Raw genomic sequence first — 11,438 nt, 5'->3', positions numbered from 1 at the left:
CCTCATGTATTCTGGATATTAGCCCCTTATCTAACATGTAGTGTGTAAACACTTTCTCCCATTCTGTAGGATGTCTCTTCACTTTGTTAATTGTGTCCTTATCTGTGAAGAAGCTTTATAGATTGTATGGTCCCATTTGCCTATTTTTGCTTTAGTTGCCTGTGCTTTTGTAGTCTTGTTCAAAAAAGCACTGCCCACTCCCATTTTGTGTAGTGTTTCCTATATGTTTTCTTCTAGTAGTTTCATAGCTTTAGGTCTTAAATTTAGGTCTTCAATCCATTCTGAGTTGATTTTTTGTGTGGTGAGAGATAGGAGTCTAGTTTCAGTCTTTTGCATGTGGATATACAGTTTACCTGGCACCATTTATTGAAGAGGTCATCCTTTCCCCAGTGTATATTTTTGACACTGTTGTTGAAAATCACTTGCTTGTAGATATATGGATTTATATCTGGCTTCTCTATTCGGTTCCATTGGTCAATTTATCTGTTTTTATGCCAGTACAGTGTTATAGTTACTACAGCTTTATAGAATATTTTAAAGTCAGAAAGTATGATACCTCCAACTCTGTTCTTTTTGTTTAAGATTGCTTTGGATAAACAAGGTTTTATGTGATTCCATACAAATTTTAAGATTACTTTTTCTATTCCTATGCATAATGTAATTGGTATTTTGACAGGGATTAAATTAAATCTGTACATTGTTTTGCATAGTATGGACATTTTGATGATATTCTTCCAACCCATGAACAGTGAATATCTTTCCATTTATTGGACTCCTCTTCAGTTTCATCATCTGTGTTTCATATTTTTTACTGTAGAGGTCTTTCACCTCTTGGTTATATTTACTCCTAGGTATTTCATTTTATTTTGGTGACTATTGTGATTGGGATTAGTTTCTTGATTTCTCCTTCAGATATTTTGTTATTGATGTGTAAGAATGCCATTGATTTTGTGTGTTGACTTTGTATCCTGCCACTTTACCGCATTCATTTATTAGTTCTAGTAATTTTTTGGTAGAGTGTTTAGAATTTTCTATGTATATGGTCATGTCATCTGCAAATAGGGATAGTTTCACTTCTCCTTTCAAACTTTGATGCCTATTATTACTTTCTCTTGCCTTATTATGGTAGCTAGAACTTCCAGCACTATGTTGAATAAGAGTGGAGAACGTGGGCATCCTTGTCTTGTTCCAGATCTTAGAAGAAAGGCCTTCAATTTTTAACCATTTAGTGTGGTATTAGCTGTGGGTTTGACATATATGGCCTTTATTGTGTTGAGGTACATTCCTTCTATACCCAATGTTTTGAATGATTTTATTATGAAGGGATTTGGATTTTATCAAAGTTTTTTCTGCTAGTATTGGTATGATTTTATGGATTTTTTTTCCCTTATTCTTTTGATATAATGTGTCACATATACTGATTTGCACACATAGAAAAATCCTTGCATTGCTGGGATAAATTCCATTTGATCATGGCATATGATCATTTTAATGTTTTGTTGGATTTTGTTTGCTAGTATTTTGCTGAGCACTTTTACACCTGTGTTCATTAGTGATATTGGTCAGTAGTTTTATTTTTTTGTTGTGTCTTTTTCTGGTTTTGGTATGAGGGTAATGCTGGCCTCATAGAATGATTGTGGAAGTATTTCCTTCTCTTTGTTTTTCTCAAAGAGTGTGAGAAGAATTGGGATTAGTTCTTCTTTAAACATTTGGTAGACTTTAGCTGTGAAGCCATCTGGTCCTGGTGTTTTCTTTGTTGGGAGACATCTTACTAATTCTTCAATTTCATTGCTCATTATTGATCTATTTAGGATTTCTCTAATTTTTCGTGATTCAACCTTGGTAAGTGGTATATGTCCAGGAATTTATCCATTTCGTCTAGGTTTTCCAGTTCGATCACATATAGTTGTTCATAGTAGTGTTTTATGATCTTTTGTATTTCTGTGGTATTAGTTGTAATGTCTCCTTTCTCAACCTTGATTGGATTGAATCTTCTCTCTTCTTTTTTATTAGTTTGGCTAAATGTTTATTGATTTTGTTTATCTTTTTGAAAATAAAACAACTCTGTTTCATCAATCTGTTTTTTTTAATCTCTATTTCTACTCTGAACTTTGTGACTTCTACTGATTTTGAGTTTTGTTTGTTCATATTTTTATAGTTTTTTGAGGTGTAAGTTTTTTATTTTAAGTCTTTCTTCTTTTTGGTGTAAGCATTTATCACTATAAACTTTCCTCTTAGAACTGTTTTTGCTGTAACCCACAGATTCTGTTGTGTTGTGTTTTCATTTCCATCTGTCTTTAGAGATTTTTACATTTCTTTCTCAATTTCTTCTGTTACCTATTCACTATTTAGAAGCATGTTGTTTAATATTCATTTTCTGTACAGTTTCAAACATTCTTTCTGTTATTGATTTCTAGTTTCATTATGTGTGGTAAAAGAAAATAGGTGGTATAATTTCAACTCTTTTAACATTTGTAGAGACTTGTTTTGTCACCCAACATATGGTCTATTCTAAAGAATTGTTCCATTTGCTCTGAGAAGAGTGTGTATTCTGCAGCTGTTGGATGAAATGCTCTATAAATGTCTGATAGATTTAATTGGACTAGAGAGGAGATTAATTCTGATGTTTCTTAGCTAATTTCCTGTCTGGATGATCAGTCCTTCTCTGAAAGTGGGGTATTAAAGTCTCCAATTATTATTGTGTTGGAGTCTATTTCTTCCATTAGGTCTAGTGGTATTTGATTAATAAGTCTGGGTGTTCCATGTTGGGTGCATATATCTTTAGAATTGTTGTATTCTCTGGCTGTTTGATCCCTTTGTTATTATATAATGTCCTTACTTATCTTTTTTTTTAGTTTCCGTGGCTTGAAGTCTATTTTATCTGACATAAGTTTAGCTACTCCTACTCTTATTTTGATTTCTATTTGCATAAAATATTTTTTTGTTCATTTCTTTGCTTTCAGTCAATGTGTGTTCTTATAAGTAAAGTTAGTTTCTTGTAGGCAGCATATCGTTGGCTCTTGTTTTATAATCTGTTCAGCCACTCTGTGTCTTCTAATTGGGAAATTTAATCCATTAACGTTTAGAGTTATTATTGATATATAGGGATTTTTACTGCCATTTTGATGGGTTTTTTTTTCTGGTTGATATGTAAATCTTTTTTTTTTTTTTTTTTTTTGCAGTCTTACCATCTTCCTTTGTGCTTATGTAGTTTTCCCTGGATGTATATTTTGATTTCTCACTATTTATTCTTAGTATGTCTATAATGGGTTTTTGAGGTATGGTTTCCATGAGGCTCACAAAAAAATATATATGTTAGAGCTATAACAGACTAACTTAAACTGATACATTTGATCATTAAGAAAAAAGAAAAAAAAAAACAAAGATAATCTATGATTTGACATCATTCTCCTTCACTTTTTGATATTTCATTGTTTCAAGTTATATCTTTTAACATTGACTATCTCTCACACAGTTGTTGAGTTTGTTGTTAGCTTGTTGGTTTTGTTCTTTCTTTTACGTAGTAAAGATATAAGTGGTTTATTCACTACCCTTACAATATTGGACTATTCTGAGAATGTTTGTATGTTAACTTTATTAGTGAGTTTTGTATCTTCATAAGTTTTCTTTTAACACTTTCATGTGGTTTTCTTTCAGCTTGAAGAACCCCCTTCACTATTTCTTATAAGGCAGGTCTAGTGTTAATAAATACCCTTAGCTTTTGTTTGTCTGAAAAAAAGACTTCATTTCTCTTTCATATTTGAAGGTTAGTTTTGCTGGATACAGAATTATTGGTCAACATTTTTTTTCCTTCAGGACTTTGAATATATCATCCCAATTTCTCCTAGCAAGAAGGGTTTCTACTAAGAAATCTGCTGTGGACCTTATTGGGGCTTTGTTAAACATTATGTGTGTGTGTGTGTGTGTGTGTGTGTGTGTGTGTGTGTGTGTGTGTGTGTGTGTGTGTGTGTGTGTGTGTCTTGCTGCCTTCAATATTCTTTCTTTGTCTTTGTGTCTAAAAGTAGCAAAATATCCATTAAAATGAGAAGGTATCTTGAAACCAAAGAACAAAGCGGCAATTCCATGCTGTAAAGCAAAGAATATTATTAAAGGGAAAGCTACATAAATGAGGATGAATCAGCCTGGCAATGACCTGTGGGCATATGCAAACTTTCTCCTCAGCATCACCTCTTCATCAAGCCCAAGGTTACATAGACAGTACACACCAAACAGTGGAAAAAGCAAAGAGGCAATTACTAACTAAGAAAAAAACCTAACCACTAACTCTAAATGTCTTATGACTATGATTTCTATCTTTGGTAGTCTTGTGATGCAGTAGCTAGACCAGCTGTTGCTACACTGGTATTTAATTATTAAATTTGTTTTTTGTAGTCAGCAAGCTATTTTTAGCTATTGTTTTAATTACCTTACCTCTAAATTAATGTGCAACTTTTGTGGATAAGGTTCACACAAAAGACATAACAAGCAGGAAGGGCTCAAGATGGAGTTAGTTATGTGTGACACTGTGACAGTCTCACACATCACCACCAACATCTTGATAGCCCTTGCAATCTTATCTGCTAATCTTCACTGTAGGCCTTAGGGCCAGATATTGGGAGTTGCATAGGATCTCATTAATCTAGTCTCTCATTCCAGGGAATAGTTCAGTCCAATTAAACAGATATGTCTTATTATAGATGATGGAATTGTAGATGGGTTTTCAAACTTAGGTCTTTATGTATGATGTAGGCAAACAAATCATCAGCAAGAGATATTTCTATGAAAACAGAAGAAAACAAAGATTATTGTCTGGAGTGTTCTATAAACTAGTCTCTGAGACTAGAGTCTCTAAAATGTCTTCAGTTGAAGTAGGGTGGCAGTGGCAATCTGTAACAATATTTTTTCTTCAAAGCTATGATCACTTCAGCCTGCAGAACCTTAGGAAAAAAGCAGCTTTAATTTCTGATGCTTCTATATCAGAAGTGTGAAAGAAAAAAAAAACCTGAAAATGTTAGTCTGGAGAACCATAGTTGGACACTGGGGCAAATTAAAAATTTAGGATTCAGTCCAGATAATAAAAACTCAAGAAAAGAAAAGAAAAACAAAACAAAACTAATGGCAAGGTCAGAATCTAATAACAGGTGTACTGTATTTTTAACATAATTTTTCTCTCTCCCAGTACTCCCTTTCTACCAAAGATATGTACAAGACCAATTCATTTGCCAAAAAAATAAAGTAAACTTTGGCCTGATTATTTGCATGAAGTGTAGCAAGAATGTTTTTCTATATAGGCTTTTCTTAGATGGCTCTTCTGGGATTTTTATAAAGAATCTCAGATTAGACCTTTAAAAGCCTCTTAAGGCTTAGGAACTCAATCCAAGGACTTGTCTCACTGTCTATCAGATTGTACCTGCATAAACTGGGCAGGTACATCTAACCTCTTCTGGGGGTTCTTTGTCCTGTCATAAAGTGACATTCTATACTTACCACAAGATGAGAAACCTTGTAAAGGAACTTGTAAACAAGGTAAAAGACCAGTCTTTCTTCAAGTCTATTGGCTTTATAGAGTCAATCTCAATCCCTGAAAGCAGTCTAGCCATATCTGAAAATATAACATTCCGTTCAAAGGCTTGGTAAAATAACCAATGTTTTCGATTGTCCTGTTATAAAGGAAAACAGATTCTTATTGAACTTCTGCAAACAAGTACATTATCATAAAATAATAATACTCATAAATAATTTCAATATCCTGGGGTGATAAACTAGAGAGAAAGGTAAATTTTGCCTAAATTTTGTTACTTTACCAAATTGCTGTAGAATTATAAATAGGCCAAAAGAGAATAAATTATCTTAAAATCTGGAAAAAAACCATGAAAAGAATTAGCAATGTTTTAAAAAAATCATCCCAGTTATTTATCAATTCAGTCCCAGATAATTAATTCTTGCTCTCCTTGATGTTAGATTAGCAATTTTATAAGTCCAGTTTTTTGTTTTCTGTTTTGCTTTGTTTCCTATTAGAGTTCTGAGATTTTTCCCAGTTCTACTGAACAATTTCAAAATCATCAACAGAGGTATGTGTTTCAAAGTACCTGTCAGAATCTTTTTACTCTCTTCATGAACCTCTTATAAGTTTTTAAACTATATCCATTCAGTTTTGCCTATAACATTTAAACATTTTTTGAACTTTAAACAATTTCTAAATACCCTGTAGACTAAACAATATTTTTTTTCTTTTATAAAAACTGTATCTTCATGGCTTTACACATATCAACCATAATTTTAAATCTTGGTAGCCCTAACTTTCAGTGAAAAACCTAGGAAGTAAATTTGAACTATTTTACATCAATATTTGGAGATAAAAAGAATTTCTTAATTTCTGAAAAGACACGTTTTCTCAATTTTTAAGAGATCTAAATATATTTAACTTTTAAAAAATACCATATAAAAATAAGATGTCAAATCAAATAAACTTAAGCTTATGTTTTTGTATTTTTAACTTACTTGGAAGTTATCCAGACTTTTATGATTACCTATTACTTAATTTAACATAACAGGAATTTAAGATTTTAAACTGCTAAAAATATTTTTGAAGGTATGATAAGTTTATGTATAAACATTTATTTCATTTACATTTACCTAATTTACTTATTTTTAGTAATTACATTTGAATTATTCATAGAAAACAAAGCTAGCCATTGAAGTTACTCTTTTTTCATTAAAAGAGTAAAACCAAGTTAAACTTGTACCAACCAGTTTTAATCAAGAACTTTGAGATATTTGACATTGGTACCCTTCTCAATGTTTCTTCTAGTTATCCTGGGTCCACATGCCACCCAGGGTGGCCATAAAAGGCAGTGCCTATCTGGATTTACATACCTGGTGTACAGACCAGGACAGAGAACAGAGTTATACAGATAAGGTGCGGAAAATATGATGTCTTCCAGCATGGCCAGGAGCAGAGCTGGGACAGAAAAAAAAAACAACAATAACAAAAAAAACCACAACATTTTGGACTCAGCTTTGTCCTGTAGCTAGTCACAGATGCATTGTGAACACACATGTTCCCAGGCCTCACCATGGCTAGCTGTCTAGACCCCAGAATTCAGAGGCAGAGAACTAAAGACATAAGATCACATCAAGATATGTGTATGGCTCTGGGAGAAGCCTGGCAACTAGTCGTCAGTTTTATCTCAGGAATGAATCAGGCACATATAAAAAATGTCACAGAAGCAACAATTTTATGACCTTAAAACATCTATCAGAGACGGCAATAGACCAACAGAGACCTAGGCAAGAACATCTAAATTCTGAAAAGATTTTTATTTTATTTTAATCAGATTAAAAGTGGTTTCATTTATCAAAGATTACCAAAGTTACATGGCTTTGGAAAGCATTTAGAGCATACTTCAGATATTAGAACTATGGGTTAAGGACTGTAATTCACAATTTTCTGGATTCTATCTCTCCCTAGGGTTGTCATTCTAATCTTATCACTAAATTAATTCTTTATTTTTAAAAATTAGATCTTTTTGATCCTCAGTCATATTTTTTTTTAACCAGGTAACCAGTCAAACCTCCCTCTTTGCAATCTTATCTTTAAAGGCGTATTTATATTAGATTATAGATATAATTTACCCTTTGAAGCTTTAAGTCTCCTTTGAAGTCTGCCCATCTGCTCTTTTATTTCTTCAAATTTCTCTGCCTGTACCACCTAGTACTGAAACTATTTCCTGAGCCACTATCCTGTATTTATTTCAAGTATCCTATAATTTCTCTGACTTTTGTCCTACTTCCTTGAACTATGCCTAATTACCACATCACCTCAAAAGAAGTACTCCAAAAAGGTATCTTGGCCTCAAGATTGTTACAAAGTCATTTGGCTTTCTCTATCTCTTTCTAAGTAGAGGCTCTATCTCTAAGATGATAGGGCTGCCTGCTGCCTTATATGTTAGAGTATTGTGTTTCTAAGAGGAAAGTCAGAATTTTGGTCTCAAATATTCACAAGGATACTTAGCACATAGTAGGAGGAAAGGCCTCAAAATGACGTTAAGGAGACAAGTCACACAATTTTTGGACTATAACCAGGGTCTTGGATAAAGGTCAATACTTATAGTTACAAGGCTAAAATTTTCTAATAATCAAGACTGCACAGAAAAATAGAGTGAATAAAAATGATAAATCTACTAATGCTTATAAAAATTATATAGAAAACTTGCTTTAAACAGGTCTTATAATTGCCTAAAATAAAATAATTTTGGAGCCCGGGACTCCTCTAAAATCCTCTTTATTTACTATTTAGGACTACATATTCCACTTCCTCTTTTATTTCTCAATTTTTCTATATTATGAACCAGACTGTGCAGTCTGTTAGGCAGACTAATTAAAACCATAATTGGCAAATTATCATCATTATCATTGGTAAATTCTGAACCAATGGAAAAACAATACAAGTAGTAAAACACATAGAAGTCAAAATATCACCTTTCTTTTTGATAAAAAGTAGGGTGAGGGATGAAACTTAATGACTTAATGGAACAGCTAAAAAGTCTTGCTAACAGAATGCCAGTTAAGAGTTAGACCTCCCTAAGCAAAAGTAGAAAGAGAGAATTATATTAGTTTTCTATTTCTGCATCAACTTAGCAGCTTAAAGCAATAGACACTTATTATTTCCCGATTTTGGGGGGTCAGGAATCAGGCATCATTCAACGGGTTCCTTTGCTCAGGGTCCTCAGGCAGTTGCCATTCTGCATCTTCATCTGGAGGCTTAGCTAGGAAACAATCTGCTTTCCAAATCATTGATGTTGAAAGAGTTCATTTTCTTCTAGCCGTGTGACTGCGGGTCCCAGTTTATTTCTGGCTGTTGATAAGAGGTTGCTCTCAGACCTTAGAAGTTTTGGCAGGATCCCTCTTCATAAGAAGTTCACAACATAGCTCTTTGCGCCTTCTAGTTCAGCAGGACAATCTCTCATTCCAGTATGTTAAGTCAGAGACTTATATAATGCACTGTAATTATGACAGTGACATCCCATCACCTTTGTCATATTTTTTTATTTGACATGCATATTCTGCACAGACTCAAGGAGAGAGGAATATACATGGAGGATTCATTGGGGTCATCTTAAGGTATACCTACCAGAGAATTTTTGATCAGTTACCTTATTTATGGTACCAATAAGGCAAAATAAATAGGCTTAAATCTAGCAAACAAACAAAAATAACACTCTCAGAAGCATATCACACATTCCAAAGATTGGTGAAAAATTCTACTTTTGAGTCTAATTAAGATTATGCAGGCTACTGTAGTTGGTCAGTAATACAAGTTTACTTCAAAAAGTTCATGGAAAGATTTGAGTTATCTTCCAATTCTATTTTTCCACAAACTTTCTGAAGTACCCTCATATGTGTCAACTTGTCTAGGCTATAGTCCCCAGAAATTCAATTAAATACTAATCTAGGTATTGCTGTGAAGGTCCTTTTTATATGTGATTAAAGTCCATAATCAGTGGTTTAAATTAAGGTAAATAGTGATAGATAACCCGAGCTGGACTGACTCAATTGGTTCGGAGCTTTAAGAGCAGAACTGAGGTTTCCCTGAGGAAGAAGAAATTCCACCTGTGGGTGGCAGCTTCAGTTCATGCCTGAAAGTTTTATCTTGCCCTTCTTGACAGCTTGCCCTGTAGATTTCAGACTTGCCTTGTTCCCCACACTCACAGAATCCAGCTCCTTGCAATAAGTCTCTCTCTTTCTCTCTCTATAATATTCCACTAGCTCTGTTTCTCTTGTTGGGCTTTGACTGATGACACAGTAGTAAATTAGATTCTTAAAGTCACTTGCTGTAATTATAATACCATCTTTTATACAGTGCAGCTCAATGTAGATACATGGCATAACATCACAACAAATTTCATTTAACAATTTAGTAGCAGTGTTTCACAGACAGTTTCAAATCAAAGTACACAGAGAGAATGATAATTCCATATTTCTGTGTTGTCTTATTGTAAAAGGAGGAAAACATTAGGATGCAAACAATGTAAGAGATCCAGCCACCTCAGGCCCTGAATGACCCCTCAAAGGATAATGTAGCCGTATTTCAGTACAATTATCTAGTGAGTCATGAAGCACTGGTTTGACAGTCCTGTCTTAGGAGATAAAAATAATACAATCTAGAAATACAATTCTTTTATGGATTTACTTAATCAAGAAGTAGACTTTAAGAGTAAGAATGAAGATCACATAACTTTCAGATGAGTTTTAATAAATATTTTTCTCTCAACAGAAGTTTTAATAAGTATTGCACTGAAATAAGTTAAAGTTTACTGATACAGATAAGTAATTAATAGTGCAGCTAATCTATGCTGCTCGCAAAAATGTATTTATGCACCAACAGATCAATAGATAGAAAAATATAATTTTTGAATGTAATATAAGGATATATAATAATACTCAGCACAAAGACAAATAATTGATCAAGACCTGAAGATTTATATAATAGCCATAATAACTAAACAAACACCTTGAAAGAGCACCATATGTTGTTTAATTTTGAAAACATTAAATTTCTGTAAAACTTATAAGATTACTTAGAGTAAAATAAATGCATGTGTAACATAATGAGATGTTTTCCATTGCTTTTGTTGGTGTTGTATTATATCAGATTATAATTATGAGCCAGATAAATATTACAGAACTCCTAATGAAAATTATTACTTGAGATTTAGTTTTGTCAAGCTGTCAGTTTATATAGAATATGCAAAGCAAATTAAATAGATGTATGGGGAAAATGTGTGGATTCTGTTGTTGATGCCCTCAAAAGAGTTAGTAATAAACCTAAAAATATTGAATTGGCAAAAATTCTATTCATAATGTAAAGATAGACACTACGAGAACTGGAGTTTCTAGGTTAAAAAAAGGAAACCTAGAAACATCAGAATTTTCATATTTAGGTGATTTATTTGAATGATGTTTGTTGCTTTGGAAGAAACAGTGAAGCAGAAGAAAGAAAATTGGTGATGGAATGAAGAAGAGAAAAGGGTAGGTTCTCAAATGTGTGCCCCTTGTAGGATCTCAAGGTGAAGACATTAAGCAAAGAGTTAAAATCATTATCTTAGGACAGTTTCTGCAAGAAAAGCAGATTGTGAGGACTTCTGCATAGATGTGTCATTTAAATGCAGATTAAATCTGGTTAAGAAGAATCCAAAGAACTTGGAGAAGGAGTCACAGGCAGCATCGAGTCAAAGTCCAAAATTTAGGGAGGCCATAGATGAAATGACTGCGTTTTGCCATCCAGGAAAATGGGAACAAAACCAATAGAGCAAAACATAAGTGGTCAATGATTCTGAGAAACAGCATACCTTAGAGTGGGAAACTCATAATCTATTGTAAAGCATAATCCAACAACGTCTAGATTTTGGTGAATGCGGGACAGCAGCAACTTTTAT

Source organism: Cynocephalus volans, chromosome 1, assembly GCF_027409185.1.
Source record: "Cynocephalus volans isolate mCynVol1 chromosome 1, mCynVol1.pri, whole genome shotgun sequence".
NCBI classification, from domain to species: Eukaryota; Metazoa; Chordata; class Mammalia; order Dermoptera; family Cynocephalidae; genus Cynocephalus; species Cynocephalus volans.
This window is presented reverse-complemented; position numbering follows the sequence as displayed.